We start from the raw sequence: 27,764 nt of genomic DNA, 5'->3' as shown, positions 1-27,764 counted from the left end.
CAGAGGCTGTGAAATTAAATAATACATTCTTTGTGCCTGGATTAATGCCTCAGACAGAGTGGAAAAGTAAATAAATAAACTTAAGGAGATGGAAAAAAGAAAAATTATCTCAATTTTCAGATGTCATGATCTTGTGTAGAGGAAACCTTAAGGAATACAATTTAAAAAAAAATTTTTTTTTAACGTTTATTTATTTTTGGGACAGAGAGAGACAGAGCATGAACGGGGGAGGGGCAGAGAGAGAGGGAGACACAGAATCGGAAACAGGCTCCAGGCTCTGAGCCATCAGCCCAGAGCCCGACGTGGGGCTCGAACTCACGGACCGCGAGATCGTGACCTGGCTGAAGTCGGACGCTTAACCGACTGCGCCACCCAGGCGCCCCAGGAATACAATTTTTAAAAGTAGAATGAATAATCAAGTTCTGCAAGATTACAAATTACATCAATGTAAAGAAAAAAACTTGTACTTTTAAATATTTGAAATTCACAGTCCAAAAATGAAATTAAGAAAGCTATTCCATTTACAATACCATCAGAAATTAAAATATTTAGGATTAAGTTTAACAAAAAAAGTATAAAACTTGGACTCCAAAAACTGTAAAACATTACTGGAAGAAATTAAAAATCTTAATAATTGAAAAAACATATGTTCATGGATGAGAAGATAATATTGTTAAAATGACAATGCTCTCCAAATTAATCTAAAGATTCAGTGAATTTCCTATAAAGATCCAAGCCTGATTATTTGCAGAAAATGACTGATTGTGAAATTCATAACAATTGTAATGGACCTAAAATAACAAAAGGATCTAGAAAATAAACAAAAAAAATTAGAATGATTCACACTTCCTGACTTCAAAACTTACTACAAGAAAACAGTAGTCAATATATCATGGTATTTCCTTAAAAGATATGTATATATCAGTGGAATACAATTGAGCATCCAGAAATAAACTCATTCATATGTGTTCGGTTGATTTTCAACATTGGTGTCACGATAATTCAAAGGGGGATTTAATGATTTCCAGCAAAAGATGCTGGAAAAAATGGATACCTGTATCAAAAGAATGAAGTTGAGCACCTACTTCAAATCATATACAAAACAACTAAAACTTGAGACGCAAATGTAAGAACTAAAACTATAAAATTCTTAGAAAAAAAACCATAGGAGTAACCCTTTGTGACCTCGGTTCAGGCAATTATTTTTTATATATGGCACCAGAAGCACAATCACTAAAAGACAAAATAGGTAAACTACCTCAAAATTTTAAACATGTTTTCTGCAAATGACTCTCAAAAAGGGGAAAACAGTATAGATCATATGATAGACTACAAAACAAGTCTCAATACATTTATTTAAGAAGATTGAAATCATATCAAGCATCTTTTCTGATTACAATGTCATGACACTGGAAATTAATTTTTTTTCACTATATAAAATTTATTGTCAAATTGGCTTCCATACAACACCCAGTGCTCATCCCAAAAGGTGCCCTCCTCAATACCCATCACCCACCCTCCCCTCTCTCCCACTCCCCATCAACCCTCAGTTTGTTCTCAGTGTTTAAGAGTCTCTAATGCTTTGGCTCTCTCCCACTCTAACCTCTTTTTTTCTTTTCCTTCCCGTCCTCCATGGGTTTCTGTTAAGTTTCTCAGGATCCACATAAGACTGAAACCATATGGTATCTGTCTTTCTCTGTATGGCTTATTTCACTTAGCATCACACTCTCCACTTCCATCCACGTTGCTACAAAGGGCCATATTTCATTCTTTCTCATTGCCATGTGGTACTCCATTGTGTATATAAACCACAATTTCTTTATCCATTCATCAGTTGATGGACATTTAGGTTCTTTCCATAATTTGGCTATTGTTGAGAGTGCTGCTATAAACATTGGTGTACAAGTGCCCCTGTGCATCAGTACTCCTGTATCCTTTCGGTAAATTCCTAGAAGTGCTATTGCTGGATCATAGAGCAGGTCTATTTTTAATTTTCTGAGGAACCTCCACACTGCTTTCCAGAGTGGCTGCACCAATTTGCATTCCCACCAACAGTGCAAGAGGGTTCCCGTTTCTCCACATCCTCTCCAGCATCTATAGTCTCCTGATTTGTTCATTTTGGCCACTCTGACTGGCGTGAGGTGATACCTGAGTGTGGTTTGGTTTGTATTTCCCTGATAAGGAGCGACGCTGAACATCTTTTCATGTGCCTGTTGGCCATCCGGATGTCTTCTTTAGAGAAGTGTCTATTCATGTTTTCTGCCCATTTCTTCACTGGGTTATTTGTTTTTCGGGTGTGGAGTTTGGTGAGCTCTTTATAGATTTTGGAGACTAGCCCTTTGTCCGATATGTCATTTGCGAATATCTTTTCCCATTCCATTGGTTGCCTTTTAGTTTTGTTGGTTGTTTCCTTTGCTGCACAGAAGCTTTTTATCTTCATAAGATCCCAGTAATTCCTTTTTGCTTTTAATTCCCTTGCCTTTGGGGATGTGTCGAGTAAGAGATTGCTACGGTTGAGGTCAGAGAGGTCTTTTCCTGCTTTCTCCTCTAGGGTTTGGATGATTTCCTGTCTCACATCCAGTGCTCATCTCAACAAGTCCCCTCCTTAAAACCTATCACCCATTTAACCCATCCCCCTACCCACCTCCCCTCTGGTAACCATCAATCTGTTCTCTATAGTTAAGAGTCTGTTTTCTGGTTTGCCTCTCTTCCTCACCCCCATGCTTATGTGTTTTGTCTTAAATTCCACATATTAGTGAAATCATATTGTATTTGTCTTTCTCTGATTTATTTTGCTTAGTGTAATACTCTCTAGTTCCAACCACTTCATGGCAAATGGCAAGATTTCATTCTTTCATGGCTGAGTAATATTTCCTTGTGTATAAATACCACATCTGCTTTATCCATTCATCAGTCCATGGACCCTTGGTTTGTTTCCATAGTTTGGTTATTATAGATAATGCTGCTATAAACATTGGGTTTCATGTATCCCTTTCAATTGGTATTTTTGTATTCTTTGGGTAAATACCTAGTAGTACAATTGCTGTATCATAGGGTAGTTCTATTTTTAATTTTTTGAGGAACCTCCTTACTGAAATCCAGAGGGGCTGCACCAGTTTGCATTCCCACCAAAAGTGTAGGAGAGTTTCCCTTTCCCCACATTCTCACCAACACCTGTTATTTCTTGTGTTGTTGACTTTAGCCATTCTGACACATACCTTTTGCCCATTTTTTAATTGATTATTCATTTTTTGGCTGTCAAGTTTTATAAATTCTTTATATATTATGGATACTAACCCTTTATTAGATGTGTCATTTGCAAATATATTTTCCCATTCCATAGGTTGCCTTTTAGTTTTGTTGATTGTTTCCTTTGCTGTGTTGAAGCTTTTTATTTTGATAATGTCTTAGGGTCCTCTTTTAAACTCATGTTGTCCTTGACTAAATTCATTTACTTGCAACTGTAAAACTCAGAGTAACTTTGTTCTTCAAAGACAACAATGAGGTCTCTCTTCTAGAAGGGCCCAGTCCCTATTTTTAAGAGCTTTTACTTAATTAAGTCAGGCATATTCAAGATAATATCCATTTCAAATAAGTCCATTTCAACTATTTTGGACTTAAATTACATCTGCAAAATCCCTCCTTGCTATATAATGTAACCTAATCACAGTAGTGACATTCCATAGTATACTCACTAGTTCCACCTATACTCAAGGTACAGGTTTATACAAGGGTTTGGCTCACTGGAGGTGATGTCAGAATTCTACTCACAATAGTCCATCCTGTGTCCATTAATGACTCTTGACTCAACCACATGCAAATTAGATTCACTCCATTATAAGGCTCCCAAATATCATTCCAATATCAACTCAAAATTCAAAAGCATGTCATCTAAATAATAAGTGTAAATGAGACTTCCTAATGTAATGTAATCAAATTTCTGAGGTCCAATTCCTTTTTCTCATGGACATGTGAAAATAAAGAGACAAGTTATTTACCCCTAACATATCATACATAAAATGGTGAGGAAGGCATAATTAGGAAGGGATAGGATAATGGCTGGTGGCATTGAAGTTCAAAAAGGGGAAAATGGAATGTGCAAAGGCATGGCAATTATGAAATATGACTGGACAAATATTGGGGTTTTAGTGTTGAGATGTCAAGCCCTAGGAATAATTGTGCATGGATTTCAACTTTATCAACTGAGTCATCTTATATTTTTCATGAAAGGTAACATGTGTTTGCAGCTGACTAGTTTTATTAGTGTGCTTTTTGTTAGTATAAAATTGGAGGTATGGTGGCTTACTTTCATTTTATACTTAGTCTTTTTCTTTCCAAGTTGGCAGTGTTTAAGGCTCAAATAAAATCTCAAAAACTTTTGCATCTTGTAGGAATTTGACTTTGTTGACAAAAGCCACACCCACAAACTTATTGGAGATAATCCCTTCTTTAACTTTGATTCCTGCTGAGATGACCAAGTGACAAATCCCTTAACCTTCTAGAAGATCTCTGGTCTGCTTAATGAGGACCTGTGACACACCCCAAATCACCTGAAAGGGTTCTTTTAATGTTTGAATATTCTGATCTTTCTGAATTGTTGGCAAAAGCCTGCATAATCACTGACTTGACTTTGTCCTCATGCCATACTTTAGGCAGCTATTTCTGACATCTTCATCATCTGGAATCTGGAGAGACCTTAAAATTGTCAAAATCATCCAGTAGTTTTTCTTTTGTTTTGTTTTGTTTTGTTTTGTTTTGTTTTGTTTGCTTCTTTAGTAGCTCTTTCCTCAATTTATCTCTCTCCTCTAACATTTTACTATATTCAATGTTAAGGAACAAAAATTCAACTGAGTAAATTTGGAGATTTAATTGGCTTTATTAAGCAATTCATGAATCAGGCAGTGTCCCATGTAGCAGGTACAGGGGGAGCTACAAGGAGTTTTACAAAATGTACAAAATGTACAAAACTTTTTTATAGGAAGGAGGGTGGGGCCAGAAATTTATTAGCAAAAGAAAAGAAAGGGTTGTTCCAGGTAAGGTTACCTTTCCTTAGGTCTAAGTGCAGGGGTTCTTATTAGGTGGATTACCTTACCTTCCTTTGGAAGATAGAGAGGGCCCATGTGACAGATTACCTCATTTGTGCTTATCAGAAAATTCCTGATTGACAGGTTAAGACAACATTTCTGGAGGAGGTTGAAAGCCCCAGTTTGGTGAGTTGGCCTGGACCAAGTGATGTCTTTTAGAGTCTGTGGTTTTCTTCTAACAGCATCTAGTATAAACCTGGCAGCGCCTTCAGAAGTTGGATGAGAAATCTCCTTTAGGTATATACCCAATTTCAAAAACTTACAAGAAATGCTTTCATGTAACTGCAGGATGCAACTTCCCTTGCTTTCTGATAATACATGAGAAAGATAATTCTTCCTCCAATTTTCAATTACACATTGGTTTTTTTTTCCTTTTTAAATTTTTATTTAAATTCTATTTAGTTAACATATAGTACAATATTGTTTTCAGGAGTAAAATTTAGTGATTCATCACTTACATACAACACCCAGTGCTTCTCATAACAAGTGCCCTCCTTAATACCCATAACCCATCTAACCCATCTCCCTACCCACCTCCCTCCATCAACCCACAATTTCTTCTCTATCTTTGAGAGTATCTTATGGGGGGCACCTGGGTAGCTCAGTTGGTTAAGTGTTCAAATTTGGCTCAGGTTATGATTGCACCATTCATGAGTTCGAGCCCCACGTTGGGCTCTTTGCTGACAGCTCAGAGCCTGGAGCCTGCTTCGGATTCTGTCTCCCTCTCTTTCTGCCCCTCCTCTGCTCTCTCTCTCTCTCTCTCTCAAAAATAAATAACCATTAAAAATTTAAAACAAAAATTCCCTTATGGTTTGTTTCCTTCTATCTCTTTTTCCCCACTCCATATGGCTCATCTATTTTGTTTCTTCAATTCCGCCTCTGAGTTAAATCATGGTATTTGGCTTTCTCTGACTGACTTCATTTGCTTTGCATAATACACATAAACTCCATCCATGTTGTTTCAAATGGTAAGAATTTATGTTTCTTGATGGCTGAGTAATATTACATTACACATATTATATATACCACCTCATCTATCCATTCATCAGTCGATGGACATTTGGGGTCTCTCCATAGTTTGGCTATTCTTGAAAGCACTGCTGCAAACATTGTGGGTACATGTGCCCCTATGCATCAACACTCCTGTATCCCTTGGGTAAATTCCTATCAGTGCTATTGCTGGGTCATAGGATAGATGTATGTTTAATTTTTTGAGGAACCTCCACACTGTTTTCCAAAGCGGCTGCACCAGTTTGCATTCCCACCAACAGTGCAAGAAGGTTCCCTTTTCTCCACATCTTCACCAGCATCTGTAGTTTCCTGAGCTGTTCATTTTAGCCACTCTGAGCAGTGTGAGGTGGCATCTCAGTGTGGTTTTGATTTGTATTTTCCTGATGATGAGTGATGTTGAGTATTGTTTCATGTGTCTGTTGCACATCTGGATGTCTTCTTTGGAAAAGTGTCTATTCATGTACTCTGCCCATTTCTGTTGTTTACTTTTTAAAGCTTTATTTGGAACTTTCTTCCTGAGTTAGTTTTGTTAAATGTATTTCTAAATATTTTATTCTTTTTGATGCTACTTTGATAGACTTTTACAATTAATTCTAGCATATAAAATGCAATTGAATTTTGCATATTTATCTTTATATCCTCTGACCTTGCTGGATTCTTATTATTTCTGCTTTTGTTTGTTTGTTTTCTTTTTTTTTAATTACTCAAAATTCCTTCATTCAGGATCATGTTTTCTGCAAATGAAGACAGTTCTACTTCTTTTTTTAAAAAGTTTGAATACATTTTATTTCATATTATTGCTTGATTGTGCACCCTAGAAAATTCAGGAACATGTTGAATAGAAGTAAATAGAGCAGATATTCCTGTATTTTTCCCTATTTTCAGGGGAATGAGTTCAGACTCACTTTTTACTGGCTTTATGGAGGTATAATTTCATAATACATATAAAGATATTAATAATGTCTGTAATTATTAAAATAATTATAATAAAGTATAACTGACAAAATTTATACATCTTATTTGTGCAAATAAAAATTGTACAACAAATAAAAAAGTATACAATGTGGTGATTTGATATCTGTCTACATTATGATATGATTACCCAAATCAAGTTAACTAACATTCATTGTCTCACAGAGTAACCATTTGTCTGTGCATGTGTGTGTGTGTGTGTGTGTGTGTGTGTGTGGTGAGAATACTTAAAATGTACTATGTGCTGAACTGATATACGATAGATTGTGAAATGATTACCATAAGCAAGTAATTATCACATCCATCACCTCACATCACCTTTTTTGTATAAATGTAGTGATGACAGTTAAGGTCTATTCTGTCACAAATTTCAAGTATGTAATAATACAGTATTATTAAATATAATCACCATGCTTTATGTTAGATCTACAAAACTTATAACTGACACTATGTGCTCTTTAACTAATATCCTCCATTTCTATCACCACCCAGCCCCTAAAAAACATCTTATATTCTCTGCTTTTGAGTTTGACTTTTCAGATTTCATATGCAAGGTAGATCATACAATACTTGTCTGTTGGTGTCTGGCTTATTTCACTTAGCGTAATAGCTTCCAGGTTATCCATGTTGTTGCAAATGGCAGGATTTCCTTCTTTTATATGGCTGAATAATATTCCTGTGTGTGTGTGTGTGTGTGTGTGTGTGTGTGTGATATTTTCTTTATGCATTCCTCTGTTGAGAGACACAGGTTGTGTTCTTGGCAATTGTGAATAATGCTGCAATGAACATAGGAATGCAGATATCTGTTTAATATCCTGCTTTCATTTCCTTCTGATTTATACCAAGAAATGGAATTTCTGGATCATACGGTAGTTATGTTTTTAATTTTTGAGGAACCTTGATACTATTTGCCATAATGGATGTACCAATCTCCATTCCCACTAATAGCACAAGACTTTCTTTTTGCAACATCCTTGATAACACGTGTTATCACTTATCTTTTTTTTTTATGAAATTTATTGACAAATTGGTTTCCGTACAACACCCAGTGCTCATCCCAAAAGGTGCCCTCCTCAATACCCATCATCCACCCTCCCCTCCCTCCCACCCTCCATCAACCCTCAGTTCTCGGTTTTTAACAGTCTCTTATGCTTTGGCTGTCTCCCACTCTAACCTCTTTTTTTTTTTTCCTTCCCCTCCCCCATGGGTTCCTGGTAAGTTTCTCAGGATCCACATAAGAGTGAAACCATATAGTATCTGTCTTTCTCTGTATGGCTTATTTCACTTAGCATCACACTCTCCAGTTCCATCCACATTGCTACAAAAGGCCATATTTCATTTTTTCTCATTGCCACGTAATATTCCATTGTGTATATAAACCACAATTTCTTTATCCATTCATCAGTTGATGGACATTTAGGCTCTTTCCATAATTTGGCTATTGTTGAGAGTGCTGGTATGAACATTGGGGTACAAGTGCCCCTATGCATCAGTACTCCTGTATCCCTTGGGTAAATTCCTAGCAGGGCTATTGCTGGGTCATAGGGTAGGTCTATTTTTAATTTTCTGAGGAACCTCCACACTGCTTTCCAGAGTGGCTGCACAAATTTGCATTCCCACCAACAGTGCAAGAGGGTTCCCGTTTCTCCACATCCTCTCCAGCATCTATAGTCTCCTGATTTGTTCATTTTGGCCCCTCTGACTGGCGTGAGGTGATACCTGAGTGTGGTTTTGATTTGTATTTCCCTGATAAGGAGCAACGCTGAACATCTTTTCATGTGCCTGTTGGCCATCCGGATGTCTTCTTTAGAGAAGTGTCTATTCATGTTTTCTGCCAATTTCTTCACTGGGTTATTTGTTTTTCGGGTGTGGAGTTTGGTGAGCTCTTTATAGATTTTGGATACTAGCCCTTTGTCCGATATGTCATTTGCAAATATCTTTTCCCATTCCGTTGGTTGCCTTTTAGTTTTGTTGGTTGTTTCCTTTGCTGTGCAGAAGCTTTTTATCTTCATAAGGTCCCAGTAATTCACTTTTGCTTTTAATTCCCTTGCCTTTGGGGATGTGTCGAGTAAGAGATTGCTACGGCTGAGGTCAGAGAGGTCTTTTCCTGCTTTCTCCTCTAAGGTTTTGATGGTTTCTTGTCTCACATTTAGGTCCTTTATACATTTTGAGTTTATTTTTGTGAATGGTGTGAGAAAGTGGTCTAGTTTCAACCTTCTGCATGTTGCTGTCCAATTCTCCCAGCACCATTTGTTAAAGAGGCTGTCTTTTTTCCATTGGATGTTCTTTCCTGCTTTGTCAAAGATGAGTTGGCCATACGTTTGTGGGTCTAGTTCTGGGGTTTCTATTCTATTCCATTGGTCTATGTGTCTGTTTTGGTGCCAATACCATGCTGTCTTGATGGTGACAGCTTTGTAGTAGAGGCTAAAGTCTGGGATTGTGATGCCTCCTGCTTTGGTCTTCTTCTTCAAAATTCCTTTCGCTATTCGGGGCCTTTTGTGGTTCCATATGAATTTTAGGATTGCTTGTTCTAGTTTCGAGAAGAATGCTGGTGCAATTTTGATTGGGATTGCATTGAATGTGTAGATAGCTTTGGGTAGTATTGACATTTTGACGATATTTATTTTTCCAATCCATGAGCAGGGAATGTCTTTCCATTTATTTAAATCTTCTTCAATTTCTTTCATAAGCTTTCTATAATTTTCAGCATACAGATCCTTTACATCTTTGGTTAGATTTATTCCTAGGTATTTTATGCTTCTTGGTGCAATTGTGAATGGGATCAGTTTCTTTATTTGTCTTTCTGTTGCTTCATTGTTAGTGTATAAGAATGCAATTGATTTCTGTACATTGATTTTGTATCCTGCAACTTTGCTGAATTCATGTATCAGTTCTAGCAGACTTTTGGTGGAGTCTATCGGATTTTCCATGTATAATATCATGTCATCTGCAAAAAGCGAAAGCTTGACTTCATCTTTGCCAATTTTGATGCCTTTGATTTCCTTTTGTTGTCTGATTGCTGATGCTAGAACTTCCAGCACTATGTTAAACAGCAGCGGTGAGAGTGGGCATCCTTGTCGTGTTACTGATCTCAGGGAAAAAGCTCTCAGTTTTTCCCCGTTGAGGATGATGTTAGCTGTGGGCTTTTCATAAATGGCTTTTATGATACTTAAGTATGTTCCTTCTATCCCGACTTTCTCAAGGGTTTTTATTAAGAAAGGGTGCTGGATTTTGTCAAAGGCCTTTTCTGCATCGATTGACAGGATCATATGGTTCTTCTCTTTTTTTTTGTTAATGTGATGTATCACGTTGATTGATTTGCGAATGTTGAACCAGCCCTGCATCCCAGGAATGAATCCCACTTGATCATGGTGAATAATTCTTTTTATATGCCGTTGAATTCGATTTGCTAGTATCTTATTGAGAATTTTTGCATCCATATTCATCAGGGATATTGGCCTGTAGTTCTCTTTTTTTACTGGGTCTCTGTCTGGTTTAGGAATCAAAGTAATACTGGCTTCATAGAATGAGTCTGGAAGTTTTCCTTCCCTTTCTATTTCTTGGAATAGCTTGAGAAGGATAGGTATTATCTCTCCTTTAAACGTCTGGTAGAACTCCCCTGGGAAGCCATCTGGTCCTGGACTCTTATTTGTTGGGAGATTTTTGATAACCGATTCAATTTCTTCTCTGGTTATGGGTCTGTTCAAGGTTTCTATTTCCTCCTGATTGAGTTTTGGAAGCGTGTGGGTGTTCAGGAATTTGTCCATTTCTTCCAGGTTGTCCAGTTTGTTGGCATATAATTTTTCATAGTATTCCCTGATAATTGCTTGTATCTCTGAGGGATTGGTTGTAATAATTCCATTTTCATTCATGATTTTATCTATTTGGGTCATGTCCCTTTTCTTTTTGAGAAGCCTGGCTAGAGGTTTGTCAATTTTGTTTATTTTTTCAAAAAACCAACTCTTGGTTTCGTTGATCTGCTCTACAGTTTTTTTAGTTTCTATATTGTTTATTTCTGCTCTGATCTTTATTATTTCTCTTCTTCTGCTAGGTTTAGGCTGCCTTTGCTGTTCTGCTTCTAGTTCCTTTAGGTGTGCTGTTAGAGTTTGTATTTGGGATTTTTCTTGTTTCTTGAGATAGGCCTGGATGGCAATGTATTTTCCTCTCAGGACTGCCTTTGCTGCGTCCCAAAGCGTTTGGATTGTTGTATTTTCATTTTCGTTTGTTTCCATATATTTTTTAATTTCTTCTCTAATTGCCTGGTTGACCCACTCATTCGTTAGTAGGGTGTTCTTTAACCTCCATGCTTTTGGAGGTTTTCCAGACTTTTTTCTGTGGTTGATTTCAAGCTTCATAGCATTGTGGTCTGAAAGTAAGCATGGTATAATTTCAATTCTTGTAAACTTATGAAGGGCTGTTTTGTGACCCAGTATATGATCTATCTTGGAGAATGTTCCATGTGCACTCGAGAAGAAAGTATATTCTGTTGCTTTGGGATGCAGAGTTCTAAATATATCTGTCAAGTCCATCTGTTCCAATGTGTCATTCAGGGCCCTTGTTTCTTTATTGACCGTGTGTCTAGATAATCTATCCATTTCTGTAAGTGGAGTGTTAAAGTCCCCTGCAATTACCACATTCTTATCAATAAGGTTGCTTACGTTTATGAGTAATTGTTTTATATATTTGGGGGCTCCGGTGTTCGGCACATAGACATTTATAATTGTTACCTCTTCCTGATGGATAGACCCTGTAACTATTATATAATGTCCTTCTTCATCTCTTGTTACAGCCTGTGATTTAAAGTCTAGTTTGTCTGATATAAGTATGGCTACTCCAGCTTTTTTTTGGCTTCCAGTAGCATGATAAATAGTTCTCCATCCCCTCACTCTCAATCTAAAGGTGTCCTCAGGTCTAAAATGAGTCTCTTGTAGACAGCAAATAGATGGGTCTTGTTTTTTTATCCATTCTGATACCCTATGTCTTTTGGTTGGCGCATTTAATCCATTTACATTCAGTGTTATTATAGAAAGATACGGGTTTAGAGTCATTGTGATGTCTATATGTTTTATGCTTGTAATGATGTCTCTGGGACTTTGTCTCACAGGGTCCCCCTTAGGATCTCTTGTAGGGCTGGTTTAGTGGTGACAAATTCCTTCAGTTTTTGTTTGTTCGGGAAGACCTTTATCTCTCCTTCTATTCTAAATGACAGACTTGCTGGATAAAGGATTCTCGGCTGCATATTTTTTCTGTCTAGCACCCTGAAAATCTCGTGCCAATTCTTTCTGGCTTGCCAAGTTTCAAAAGAGAGATCAGTCACGAGTCTTATAGGTCTCCCTTTATATGTGAGGGCACGTTTACCCCTTGCTGCTTTCAGACTTTTCTCTTTATCCTTGTATTTTGCCAGTTTCACTATGATATGTCGTGCAGAAGATCGATTCAAGTTACGTCTGAAGGGAGTTCTCTGTGCCTCTTGGATTTCAATGCCTTTTTCCTTCCCCAGTTCAGGGAAGTTCTCAGCTATTATTTCTTCAAGTACTCCTTCAGCACCTTTCCCTCTCTCTTCCTCCTCTGGGATACCAATTATGCGTATATTATTTCTCTTTAGTGCATCACTTAGTTCTCTAATTTTCCCCTCATACTCCTGGATTTTTTTATCTCTCTTTTTCTCAGCTTCCTCTTTTTCCATAACTTTATCTTCTAGTTCACCTATTCTCTCCTCTGCCTCTTCAAGCCGAGCTGTGGTGGTTTCCATTTTGTTATGCATTTCGTTTAAAGCGTTTTTCAGCTCCTCGTGACTGTTCCTTAGTTCATTGATCTCTGTAGCAAGAGATTCTCTGCTGTCCTGTATACTGTTTTCAAGCCCAGCGATTAATTTTATGACTATTATTCTAAATTCACTTTCTGTTATATTATTTAAATCCTTTTTGATCAGCATCACTTATCTTTTTAATAATAGCCATCTTAACAGGTGTGAGGTGATATCTCACTGTCGTTCTGATTTCTACTTCCCTGATGATTGATGATACTGAGCACCTTTTCATATACCTAGTATCCATTTGTATGTGAGCACCTATTCATATACCTATTGTCCATTTGTATATTCTCTTTGCAAAAATGTCTATTCAGGTCCTTTGCCAATTTTTAATCAAGCTATTTGAATCTTTTTGCTACTGAGTTATATGAGATCTTTATGCATTTTGGCTATTAACCTCTTAACAAATATATGGTTTATAAATATTTTCTCCCATTCCATAGTGTAGGCTGCTTTTAGTTTTCCCGGTTGTTTCTTTTGCTTTGTATGATATTTTAAGTTTGATGTTTTCCAACTTGTTTTTTGCTGTTCTTGCCTGTGCTTTTGAGGTCATATCCAAAAAAACCAAACAAGACAACAAAAGACATTGCCAAGACCAATGTCAAGGAGATTTTTTCCTATGTTTCTTTCTAGAATTTTATAATTTTAAGTCACACATTTGATTCTTTAATGTACTTCATGGTATTTTTGTGTGTGTGGATGTCATGTAAGATAAGGGTCCAATTTCAGTGTTTTGCATGTGGATATCCAATTTTGCCTACATCATTTATTGAAAAGACTGACTATTCTCCATTGTCTATTATTAGCATACCTATGAAAAATTAGTTTGCCATATATGCATGGGTTTATTTCTGGACTTTCTATTCTTTTCCATTGGTCTATGTGTCTGATTTTATGCTGGCACCATACTATTTTGATTCCTATAGCTTTGTAGTATATTTGGAAGTCAGAAAGTATGATGCTGCTAACTTTGTTCTTTTTCCTTAAGGCTGATTTACTATCCAGGGTCATTTGTGTTGACATATGAGTTTTAGGGTTGTGTTTTCTATTTCTTAGAGAAATGACATTAGAATTTTGATAGGGATTGCATTGAATCTACAGATTGCTTTGTGTAGTAAGAGCATTTTAACAATGTTAATTCTTCCAATACAGAGCACAGAATACCTTTTAATTTATCTCTGTGTTCTTAAATTTCTTTAATCAAAGTCTTAACAATTATCAGGTACAGGTCTTTTACCTCCTTGTGTAGGTCATTCCTAAATATTTTATTCTTTTTGATCCAACTGTAAATGGGATCATTGTCTTAATTTTTTATTGGGTAATTTACTGTTATTGTATAAAAACACCATTGATAATTTGTATATTGATTCTGTATACTGCAAGGTTACTGAATTTATTCTACAATTTTAAATAGAGTTTAGTTTTTTCTATATAGTAGATCATGTAATCTGCAAACAGAGACATTTTTACTTCTTCCTTTCTGATTTGAATGTCTTTCATTTCTCTTTCTTGACTTCTACTACTATGTTGAGTGTAAGTAGTGAGTGTGGGCACCCTTCTTTTGCTCCTGTTCTGGGATAAAATACACTTTTTACTATTGGATATGATGTTAGTTGTGGGTTTATCATATATCATTATTATTATGTTGATGTACATTCCTTCCATACCTATTTTTTAGAGTTTTTATAATAAAAAATTTTGAAATTTGTGAAATGCTTTTTCTTCATCTATTCAGATGATCAATGGTTTTTCTTTTTTATTCTTTTATTCTAGCGTATCACTTTTATTGATTTGCATATGATGAACCATCTTTGCATTCAAGGGATAAATTCCACTTATGGTATATTATACTTTTAATGTATGTTGAATTTGATTCACTGGTATTTCATTGAGTATTTTTACATCTCTTTTTTTTATGGGCTATTGTCCTGTAATTTTCTTTTGTAGTGTACCATTCTGGATTTGGTATGAGAATAATTCTGGCCACATAAAATAAGCTTGCAAGTATTCCCTTCTCTTCAATTATTTGGAAGAGAATGAGAAATATGGTCCTTAATTTGTCTTTACATCTTTGGTGAAATTCACCTGTGAAGCCATCTGGTTTTGGCCTTTTCTCTGTTTTCAGCACTTTGACTATCATTTCATTCCCTCTTGATGTGGAACGTTTTTGTTGAGAAATCTGCTGATAACGTCATTAGGATTCTTTTGCATGTGATGAGTCTCTTTTTCCTGCTGCTTTCAAAATTTTATTTTTAACTTTGGATAGTTTCATAATTTTGTATTTCAGGGTGGTTTTCTTTTGTTTGATCTTGCTTGGCATCTTTTAAGCTTCATGAATCTATCGAGATTCATATCTTTCCAAGAGTTTGGGACTTTTATACCCATTATCATTTAAAATAAGCTTTCTTCCTCTTTCTCTACTCATGGTATATTTGTTTATTTAATAGTCTTGTATAGGTCCTATATGCTTTCTGTACTCTTTTTTTCTTTTTTTTATTTCTATTTTTTTTCTCCTCTCATTGATTAGTTTCAAAGGACTTCTTTGGAATTCACTAATTCTTTCTTCTGTGTGATCAAGTCTGCTGTTGAAATATGCTCTTGAATTTTTAATTTGTCATTGTATTTTTTCAGCTCTAGGATTTCTTTTGGGTTTTTATGGTTTCTATTTCTTTGTTAAACTTCTCATTTTATTTCTACATTTTTACTGATTTTATTTAGTTTATTTTTTTATTTTTGTTCTTTTGCATCTCTTTGAGCTTCATTAAGATGATTACTTGGAATTATTTGTCAGACAATTCATAGATCTCCATTTTCAGAAGGTCAGTTATGGGAGCTTTATTAGTTCCCTTTAGTGGTGTCTTCTTTGCCTGATATTTCGTTATCCATGTAGCCCCATACTGATGTCTGTACACTGGAAGGAACAAACCTTCCTTCAGTCATTATAGACTGGGTTGGCAAGTAAAGACCTTCTCCTGTCAGGTGCTTAGTATGATGGGATTTACTTCAGAATTGTGGTTATGTGCAGTTGGAGCCAGGTCACATTGTCCGACTGGGTCCACTTTGGGGTCTATCGTAAGCCTATTACCAGGGTCCAGGACTTAAAGATTCTGTCTGGTCTCTGGGAATATGGAACTGCCTCTATGATATTATACAGTAGGACTGGCTCTGGGAAGAAGGTCCACATCAGGGCCCATATTTGGGTCTCAGATGGTTGGCCTGTTAACAGGTGCATAGAAGGGTGGGGCTCTGGACAAGTCCTGGATTGACTTTTGGTGCTTCACTGGGTAAGTACCTAGGTAGGCAGGATAGACCCCAAGCCATGTCTGAGAGATGTTCAAGCCATGCCACAAGATCACTTCAGTTTCCACAATCAGACCAACTTAATTGGGCCTGCCTCTAGGGACATGGATAGGTGTGTACTTCTCCCTAGCTGGGCAGGACTACTGTATCATAGGTTAAATGGACTGGAGGTGACTTATGAGGCCACCTTAAGAATTCTGTCATACCAAGGTTATTGAGCTTGCATCTGAGTGCACAAAAATGCATCTTCCAGTAGGTCCCTAGGACCCAGAACTTTTCCCTGACCATGGCTAAAAGGGGCTAGAGCTGAGTTGCATGGCTGTTTCTGCATCCCTACTTGGACCAAGATCAGTGGAACTTACTTCTACTGCACAGAGTGGGGTGTGTCTCCCATTAGGACACTGAAGAGGGAGGACTATTCCCAGACCTCAGCTGAGAGGAGCTGGATCCAGGTAATTGGCCACTTTAGGATCCACAGCCAGGATCACAGTCAGTGGGCCTGTTGCCCAAGAAATGGGTGGGCATGACACTTTCCAGGTCCTTTGGTAGATGGTGAGGGTGACAGGACAAAGGCCATACAGAGCTACAGCCATGTACACAAAGAGATGGGACTGTGTCTGTATCTGTAGCCAGGACCGTAATCATCAATCTGCCTTATGAGCACATCTATGTCTTCTCAAAATGACCATTTTGTGTCTTGGGCTCTACTAGTGTTTGACAACCTCCTACCTAGATCCCAAAGTTTCCACGATGGCACTTTTATCTATGAATGACTACCAAATTATTGTTAATGTGAAGTATACAAGCGGAGGATTTCTCATTCCACAATTTTGCTGATGTCATTTCTGAACGATCTTTTTTCACTATTAAATATGATGATACTGTAGGTTGTTTTGTATATGCCCTTTATCAATTTTGTTGAGAGTTTTCATCAGGACTAGGCATTGGATTTTGTCAAATGCTTTTTTTTTTCTGTGTATATTGAGATTATGTACTTTTTTTGTGGTTTCTTCTATTATATGGTGTGTTTTGGTGATTAATTTTTGGATGATAAACCAACTTTACATTCTTTGGACAAATTCTGCTTTGTAATATTTTTCCAAAAACTTGTGAGTCTATATTAGTCAAGAATATTGGCCTTTAACATTCTTTTCTTATGTAATATTTGCCTGGATTTGGTATCACAGTGATAAATTGAGAAAAATTTTCTTCCTCCTACCTTGACGTTATGGAAGGTTTTCATTTAATGTTTGATAGAATCCAACAGTGAAGCCATCTTGGCCTGGGGAAGAACATTTTTAGTTACCAGTGGTATTCATTTAATTTTTATAGGTAAATTCAAATATTCTTTCTTCTTGAGTAAATTTTGATAATTCGTATCTTTCTAAGAATGTGTCCCTTTTATTTAAATTTTCTAGTGAGTTGCCATAGTTTATAGTATTTCCTCATAATCTTTTTAAATTTCTTTGTATTGATAGTGATATTCTCTCTTTCATTCTTGATTTTGGTAGTTTGTGTATTTTTTTATATTTTACTCAGACTTTTTTATACTTTGTCAAATATTTTTTTGTAACAACTGAATGATCATAATTATTATTTTTTTGTTAACCTGTGGATATAATGGATTACATTGATTTTTTTAAAGTTTTTATTATTTAAATTACAGTTACCATACAGCATAATATTAGTTTCAGGTGTAAAATGTACTGATTCAACACTTCCATACATCACTCATTGCTCATCACAAGTGCATTCCTTAATTTCCATTACATATTTAACCCATCCCCAAACCAGTCTCCCCTCTGATAACCATCACTTTGTGCTCTGTAGTTAAAAATTGGTTTCTTCGTTTGCGTCTGTCTCTCTCTCTCTTTTTCCCCTTTGCTCATATGTTTTGTTTCTTAAATTCCACATATGAGTGAACTCGCATTGTATTTGTTTTTCTCTCACTGTTCTTATTTTACTTAGCATAATTCTCTCTAGCTCCATCCACATCTTTGCATATGTCAAGACTTCATTCTCATTTATGGCTAATATATCATTTATATATTAGTCATATATATATATAAAATTTGTGAATATATATCTGTACATATGTATACATATATATGGGTAAATCATGGGAAAAATATATATGGCTAATTTGTGGAAACATATCATTGATTATATATAGCACCTATTCTTTTTTTGCTGAAATTTGAATTCTTTAATTTTGATCTTATCTTAAAATGTAAATCCAAGTTTGTTAACATATAGTATAATAATGATTTCAGGAATAGTGTTTAGTGATTCATCACTTACATATAACACCCAGTGCTCATCCAAACAAGTGTCCTCCTTAATGCCCATCATCCATTTAACACATCCTCCCACCCAACACCCCACCAGCAACCCTCAGTTTGTTCTCTGTATTTAAGAGTCTCTTATGGTTTGTCTCTCTCTCTCTCTCTGTTTTTATATTATTTTTGCCTCTATTCCCTTATGTTCATCTATTTTAGATCTTAAATTCCACATTTGAGTGAAATCATATGATATTTGTCTTTCTCTGACTGACTTATTTCACTTAGCATAATAAACTCTGGTTCCATCCACATTGTTGGAAGTGGCAAGATTTTATTCTTTTTGATTGCTGAGTAATATTCCATTATATATATGCCACATGTTCTTTTCCCATTCATCAGTTGATGGACATTTATACTACCTATTATTTATCCATTCATAAATCAATGGAAACTTGAGCTGTTTCCATAATTTTCCTATGGTAGATAATGCTGCTATAAATATTGGGGTGCTTGTATTCTTTTGAATCAGTATTTTTGTATCCTTTGGGTAAATACTTAGTAGTGCAATTGCTGGATCCTAGGGTAGTTCTATTTTAAGTTTTTGAGGAAACTCCTTACTATTTTCCAGAGTGACTGCAACAGTTTGTATTCCCACCAAAAGCATAGGAGGGTTTCCCTATTCCACATCCTCATGAACACCTGTTGTTTCTTGTGTTGTTGATTTTAGTCATTCTGACATGTGTGAAATGATAACTCATTGTAGTTTTGGTTTGTAGTTCCTTGATGATAAGTGATCTAGAGCATCTTTTCACGTGTCTATTGACCAACTGTATATCTTCTTTGAAAATATGTCTATTAATATATTCTGTTCATTTTTAATTTGATTACTTTGGCAGTATTGAGTTTTATAAGTTCTTTATAGATTTTGGATACTAACCATTGATTAGATTTTTCATTTAGAAATATCTTCTTTCATTTCATAGGTTGCCTTTTAGTTTTCTTGATTGTTTCCTTTGCTATGTAGAAGCTTTTTATTTTGTTGTAGTCCACAGAGTTTATTTTTGCTTTTGTTTTTGTTGCCTCAGGAGAGATATCTAGAAAGAAGTTTCTATGTATGATATCAAAGAGATTATTGCCTGTGTTCTCCTCTAGGATTTTTATGGTTTCATGTCTCACATTTAGGTCTTTAATAAATTTGAATTTATTTTTTTGTATGGTGTAAGTAAGTTATCCAATTTTATTCTTTTGCATGTTTCTGTCCAGTTTTCCCAATACCATTTGTGGAAGAGACTGTTTTTTTCCCCATTGGATATAATTTCCTGCTTTGTTGAAGATTAATTGACCATATAATTGTGGATTCACTTATAGGTTTTCTATTCTATTCCATTGATATTTGTTTATTTTTGTGCATGTACCATACTGTTTCAATCACCACAGATTTGTAATATAACGTGAAGTCTAGAATTATGATTCCTCCACCATTTCTTTTGTTTTTCAAGTTTGCTTTGGCTATTCAAGGTCTTTTGTGGTTTGATACAAAGTTTAGGATTATTTCTTCTAGCACTGTGAAAAATGCTATTGGCATTTCATGGCAATTGCATTAAATGTGTAGCTTGATTTGGATATTACATATCCATTTTAACAATATTTGTTCTTCCAATTCATGAGCATGGAACGTCTTTCCATTTCTTTGTGTTGTCTTCAATTCCTTTTATCACTGCCTTAATGTTTTCTGAGTACAGGTCTTTCACCTCTTTGGTTAGATTTATTCCTGGGTATCTTATTGTTTATGGTGCAATTGTAAGTGGGATTGATTCCTTAAGTTCTCTTTCTGCTGCTTCATTATTGGTGTATAGAATTGCAATAGATTTCTGTATATTTCTTTGGTATTCTACAACTTTTCTGAATTTGTCAGTTATGGAAGTTTTTTGGCGGAGTCTTTTGGGTTTTCTATATATCGTATCATATCATCTGCAAATAGTGAAAGTTTGACTTCCTTATTGCAAATTTAGATGCCTGTTGTTGTTGTTGTTTTTGTTGTCTGATTGCTGTGGCTAGGATTTCCAGTACTCTGTTGAATAAAAAGCAGTGAGTGTGGACGTTCCTGTCTTGTTTCTGACCATAGAGGAAAATATCTCAGTTTTTCACCATTGAGCATGACATTATCTGGGGTTTTTCATATATGGCCTTTGTTATGTTGAGGTGTTTCCTTTGTTAAGGGTTTTTTTTTTCATGAATGGATGTTGTACTCTGTCAAATGCCTTTTATGCATCTACTGAGATGAGCATGTAGTTCTTATCCTTTCTTTTACTGAGTGATGTATTATGTTGATCAATTTGCAAATATAGGTCCATACTTGCAACAAAGGAATAGGTACCAATTCATTGTGGTGAATGATTTTTTATTATATTGTTAGATTTGGTTTGCTGGTATTTTGTTGAGGAATTTTGCAGGTGTGTTCATCAGAGATACTGGCCTGTAGTTCTCTTTGTGGTATCTTTATCCGGGTTTAGTATCAGGGTAATGCTGGCCTCATAGAATTAATTTGGAAATTTTTCTCCATTTCTATTTTATGGAATAGTTTGAGAATAATAGGTATTAACTCTTCTTTAAATGTTTAGTATAAATCACCTATAATGCCATCTGGAAGTTTTTTGATTACGGATTCAATTTCTTTGCTTCTTATCAGTGTGTTCAATTTTTCCTTTTCTTCCTTTTTCATTTTTGTTAATTTATGTTTCTAGACATATATCCATTTCTTCTAGGTTGTCCAATTTCCTGACATAATTTTCCATATTATTCTCTTATAATTGCTTGTATTTCTGTGGTGTTGTTTGTTTGTTTCTTCTTTCTTTCTTTCTTTCTTTCTTTCTTTCTTTCTTTTGTTGTTATTTCTCCTCTCTCATTTCTGATTTAATTTATTTGGTTCTTTCTCTTTCCTTTTTGATAAGTCTGGCTAGAGATTTATCAATTTTATATTTTTTTAAAGAACCAGCTCCTGTTTTCATTGATATGTTCTATTGTTTTTTTGTTGTTGTTTCCATATTATTTATTTTTGCTCTAATCGTTATTATTTTCTCCCTTATTCTAGCTTTAGGCTTCATTTCTTGTTCTTTTTCTTTCTAGCTTCTTTAAGTGTAAGGTTAGGTGATTTATTTGATATTTTTATTGCTTCCTGGGGTAAACCTGTATTGCTATTTCATTCCCTCTTATGACTGCTTTTGCTGTATCACAAAGGTTTGGGATTGTTGTGTTTTCATTTTTATTTGTTTCCATGTACTTTTTAACTTCTTTGATTTCCTCATTGACCCATTCATTGTTTAATAGCATGTTGTTTAACATCCATGTGTATTTGTCATTGTTCCTGGTTTTGTTTTTCTTGTCACTGACTTCTAGTTTCATAACATTGTGGTCAGAAAACATGTATAATATAACTTCAATATTTTTGTATGTGTTAATGCCTATTTTGTGGCCTAATATGTGATCTATTCTGCATAATGTTCCATGTGTACTTGAAAATGATGTGTATTCTGATGTTTTAGGATGGAATTTTCTGAATATAAATGTTAAATCCATCTGGTCTAGTGTGTCATTCAAAGCCATTGATTCTTTGCTGATTCTATTTAGGTGATGTGTTCATTGATGTAAGTGAGGTGTTAATGTCTGTTTTTATTATATTATTATCAATTAGTTTATATTTGTTATTGTGGGTGCTCCCTCAATGAGTGCATAGTTACAATGTTTATATCCTCTTGGTGGATTGTCCCCTTTGTTATTATATAGTGTCCTTGCATCTTTTTACAGACTTTGTGCTGAAGTCTAGTTTGTGTGAGGTCACCTGAGTGGCTCAGTCAATTAAGTGATCAACTCTTGGTTTAGACTCAGGCCATGATCTCATGGTTCATGTGTTCAAGCCCTACGTCAGGCTCCACAGCTGATGGCGTGGAGCCTGCTTGGGATTCTCTCTTTCTCCCTCTCTCTCTCTGTCTCTCTCTGCCCATCCCCCACTTGCATTGTATCTGTCTCTCTCACAATAAATAAATAAACTTTTAAATATAAAAGAAAATAAACTCTAGTCTGTGTGATATGAGTATTGCTCCTATGTCTTTCTTTTGACATCCTTTTGCATGACAAATGTTTCTCCCTCCCCTACTTTTAATCTTCAGGTGTCTTTAAGTCTGAAATATTTCTCTCATAGGCAGCATGTAGATGGGTCTTGCTTTTTATCCATTCTGACACCCTATGTCTTTTGATTGGAGCATTTAGTCCATTTACATTCACAATATTTATTGAGAGATAAGTTTTTATTGTCATTTTATTACTTGTTTTGTGGTTGTTTCTGGAGATTTTCCCTGATCCTTTCTTGTCTTTATCTTTCTTATTTTGCTTGTTTTCTAGAGTGATATATTTGGATTTCTGTCTTTTTATTCTTTGCATGTTCATTAGTGACTTCTGATGTATTCTTACCATTAGGTTTGTATATAACCTGACGTGCAATTAGCAGCCTAAATTCATTTGAGGTCTTTGCTAAATCCAAAATCTTTGCCCCAAAGAAAAATTCCATCACTTGTTTTTCTTTTCCTGTGTATGGGCCACATTTTCCTGTTTTCTTGCATATCTCATAACGTATTTTTAAGAACTTAAAATTTCAGATAATATATTGTAACAACTCTGGATTCTCATCCCTTCCTGGTGCTTTTGTTATTATTTTGTTTGTTTAATAGCTCCCCTTGACTAATTCTGTGTGGAGTCTTTTCTCCACAGTATGTGGCCTCTGATGCCTCTACATTAATTATTGTTTTTATTTTAAACCTTGCTTCAGATGAAAAACACCTGGGTCATCATAGCTTCTGTGTGAACAGAGTTTGGGCCCAATTAATTTGAGCTACTGAGACTTCCACCGTTTGCCAATGATCTAATTGTAGCTGGAGAATATTTTCAAATTTCAGGCAATTTAAAAGTTTACAAGTATGCTTGCAGTTTAACTTTCAGCATTTATAAGGCTTCGTTGTCAGCCAGGCTGATTAAGTTAGTAGGATCCTCTCTAGCTTCTCCTATAAACAATGTGCAACCTTATGTATTTTCAGAACATTCCAGAAAACTGTAGATATGTGGAAACTTAATAAGAACTTAACTAGATCTTAACTAGCTGTCTTATTTTTTAGATATCTCTTTCATTTATTTTTGGCTAATCTTCTCTTATATTGCTTATTGAAACCAGCACTAAAATCCTGGGCAGACTATGATATTGGCCTTCTCCAGGTGCATGCCAACATGTAACAAGTGTTTCCTACTATGCACTTTCACATAGACATAGACCCAAATCAAGTCACTGTCGTCTGGTGGAGAAGTTGCTCATTTGCATAGATTTTCCAGTCTCATTGAATTACTCTATCTGTATAGTTTGGTATGGAGTGGAGTGGTCACAGTAGCCCCAGGATAAAAATTCCTATAAGATTAGACTACAGTAACCTCATGTTCAATACTTTTTTCTTGAATAAATGGCTTCTAATTTGTTGTATGCCTTGGAAGGATTTCCAGGGTCCTGGAAAAACTACCATTTCAGGTAATTTTTGACAATTTTGTCCATTTTTGTCATTTGAGAGGAGATGATTGCTGAGGCATTCATTCTGCCATTCCAGAAACCCTTCCTCTGTGAGTCTCTGATTTTGTATTTTGTTTCTAATGTTGGATCTTGATCTTGGTATTTTGTCATGTCACTAAGTTGGTGTCTTTTTATTATAAGGTAATAATTATTGTAAATTTGTTGGACATCTTTAAAGCCCGGATTTAATTGATTTCTTCTAGAAAATATTCGAATTTTCTTCAACCAGTGCTTGGAAATATCGTGAACTCAGAAATACATTAAACTAAACTTTCTGCCTTTAATTTCTTGTGGCCATAGTATTATTCTGTTGTTAAGAACTTTCAAAGAAAAATATTTTTCTCTTCTACTCAGGGACATATTTGAATCACTTTTGATTCTTATATGGCACGTTTTCCTCTTGTTCTCTGTTTCAATTAGCCTTTAAGAGCTCCGACTTTATGCAAGAGCCTCTTTTTAGCTTTCTACTTTGCAGGATATTGGGTCCTTATCTGCTTTTACTAGTATTCCAGGATAATAAATTTGAAATCACCAGCATACCACAGATCTGAAAATACTATCAGGGAAGCAGTATGCTGAAGATCTGGGTTGTCCTTCTGTATTTATGCTTTCTCAGTGTTTTGGCCTTTCTCAGTGGTAGGCAGGATAATAGCTCCCCCAAAATATCCATATCCCAATTCATTGTATCTGTTAATATGTTAAGTAATATGGTAAGGACAAATTAAAAAGTTGCAGGTAAGAATTAAGGGTGGTAATCAGTTGACTTTGAGATGGGCAGATTATCCTGGATTACCCATGTGGGTTCAGTGTCATTAGAAAAGTCCTTATAAGGGGAAGAGTAAGGCAGAATACAAAGATCCAGAGAGATGACAGCATGAGAAAGACTCAGCCCAATGATGCTGGTTTTGAAGATGGGGCCAAGAACCAAGGAATGAAGTCAGCCACTAGAAGCTAGGAAAGTAAAAGAAATATATTATTTAGAGTCTCCAGAAAGAGATGCAATACCTTTGAAACCTTGATTTTAGCCCAGTAGGACACATTTCAGACTTCTGACATTTATAAATGTAAAATGATATATTTTTGTTATATAAAGACAACAATTTTGTGGTGAGTTGTTATAGAAACTATGTGAAACTGATATAAGCTTAAGAAGACATGACTTTCTTCATGGCTCAGTTATGAACTTTTATATATTTTAGACAATTTATTCAGTGTTTTAAATTGTTATTTTTCGTGAGGTTTACTCATTATATATTAGTCCTCTATATTGTTAGAAATATTAATCCAGAAAATTTCTTCAGTAAAATGAAAATTGTTCACCTGTTGATGAATGTGGTGTCAGAATACTAAGGCCCATCTCTAGTGATTATGAAAAAAGAACAAGTTGTTTGTCTTAGATAGGGCATGAAGTAGTGTATCTTTTATATATAACATCTCATGTCCCTATTGTCTTCAACAAATTACTCTCCACACTGACATTATTATCTGGTCTCCATATTCAATTTCAGACTCTCTCTTACTTTTAGTTAGCTAAACAATTCCAGAGTTATCTGCTTGGTTTCTGTATTTTTATTGGTTTTTTTTTATTTCTGTTGTTCCCAAGAAGATTCAGAATTATCACAAATAATGCTTAGCTCCCCTTCCTCACACAGTACCCTTACTAAAAATATACATCAGGGTCATCTTTCATTTTATTTATCAAATATCTGAGGGTTTTAATCAGTGGGAAATCCTCTACACTTCTTAGTGTAATTTAGAAAAATAGACTTGACTGATCCAGACTATCTGAATGCAGTCCCTTTAATGAACTATGGATATGAGTACAAAAATAATCTATCCTGTTCTATTTATTTGTTGGGTCTAAATTTTGTAGTCCTCAAATAGTTTCATAAGAAAGAACTCTTTATCTTTAGACATTTTCCTTTATGGTTTCATAAGGCCATGGTGTTTCAGTTGGAACACATTTGCTTTTAAGTTTTTATTTAAATTCCAGTTACTTACACGTACAGGTGTACAATACAGTGATTAAACACTTGCCTACAACACCTGGTGCTCATCACAAGTGCAATCCTTAATCTGTATCACCTGTATAACCCATCCCACCACCCACTTCCATTATGGTAACCATTAGTTTGTTACCTATAGTTAAGAGTTTGTTTCTTGGTTTGTCTCTCTCTCTCATTTTTGCTCTATGCTCACTTGCTTCTTAAATTCCACATATGAATGAAATCATATGGTATTTGTCTTTCTCTGACTGACATTTCATTTAGCATAATAATCTCTAGCTCCTTCTATATTGTAAATGACACAATTTCATTGTTTTTTTATGGCTGAGTAATATTCCAGTGTGTGTGTGTGTGTGTGTGTGTGTGTGTGTGTGTGTGTATGAGTAATATTCCATTGTATATATGTATGTGTATACATCCATCATCAGTTGATGGAAACTTGGGCTGTTTACATAATTTGGCTACTGTAGATAATACTATAAACATTGGGGTGCATGTATCCCTTTGAATTAATATTGTTGTACTCTGTGTAAATACCTGGTAGTGCAATTGCTGGATCAAAAACTTTATGGTACTGGAACAAAAATAGAGACATCAATCAATGGAACAGAATAGAAAACCAGAAATAAACCCATAATTATATGGTCAATTAATCTTTGACAAAGCAGTAAAATATATCCAGTGGGGAAAAAAACAGTCTCTTCAACAAATGGTATTGGGAAAACTGGACAGCAACATGCAAGAGAATGAAACTGGACCACTTTCTTACACCATACACAAAAATAAATTCACAATGGATTAAAGACCTAGATGTGAGACCTGTAATGATAGAAATCCTAGAGGACAACACAGGAAGTAACCTCTTTGACATCAGTTGAAACAACTTCTTTCTAGATATGTCTCCTGAGGCAAAGAAAACAAAAGCACAAATAAATTATGGGGACATCATCAGAAAAAAAGGCTTCTGTGCAGTGAAAGAAACAATCAGGAAAAGTAAAAGGCAACCTATGGAATGGTAAAAGATATTTGCAAATGATGTATCTGATAAGGGGGTAGTATCCAAAATATATAAAGAACGTATAAAACTAGGGGCACCTGGGTGGCTCTGTGAGTTGAGCATCTGACTCTTCATTAGAGCTCAGGTCATAATCCCAAGGTAATGGGATCAATCCCTCCTTTAGGCTCTGCACTGGACTTGGAGCCTGCTTAAGATTCTCTCACTCTCCCTTTGCCTCTCCTTCTCTCTCTCTCTCTCTCATAAAAATTTAAAAGCAAAGAACTTATAGATCTCAACACACAGAAATGAATAATCAAATTAAAAAAAATAGGCAAAAGACATGAAGAGACATTTTTCCAAAGAAGACAGATGCTCAACAGACACATAAAAAGATGCTCAATATTACTGATCATAAGGGAAATACAGATCAAAACTACAATGAGATATCATCTCACACCTGTCAGAATGACTAAAATCAACAACACGAGAAATAACAGGTGTTTGGAAAGATGTGGCAAAAGGGGAACCCTCTTGCACTGTTGGTGCGAATACAAACAGGTGCAGCCACTCTTGGAAACAGTATGGAGGTCTTCCATTTGCTTTTTATTTCCCATAAATTTTTGAAAATATCTTCCCTGCTTCTAGTATCATTTCTTTATGTTTTGAAAATTTATGAAAATGTTTTTAAATGCATG

This window comes from Prionailurus viverrinus, chromosome X, assembly GCF_022837055.1.
Source record: "Prionailurus viverrinus isolate Anna chromosome X, UM_Priviv_1.0, whole genome shotgun sequence".
Taxonomy (NCBI): domain Eukaryota; kingdom Metazoa; phylum Chordata; class Mammalia; order Carnivora; family Felidae; genus Prionailurus; species Prionailurus viverrinus.
This window is presented reverse-complemented; position numbering follows the sequence as displayed.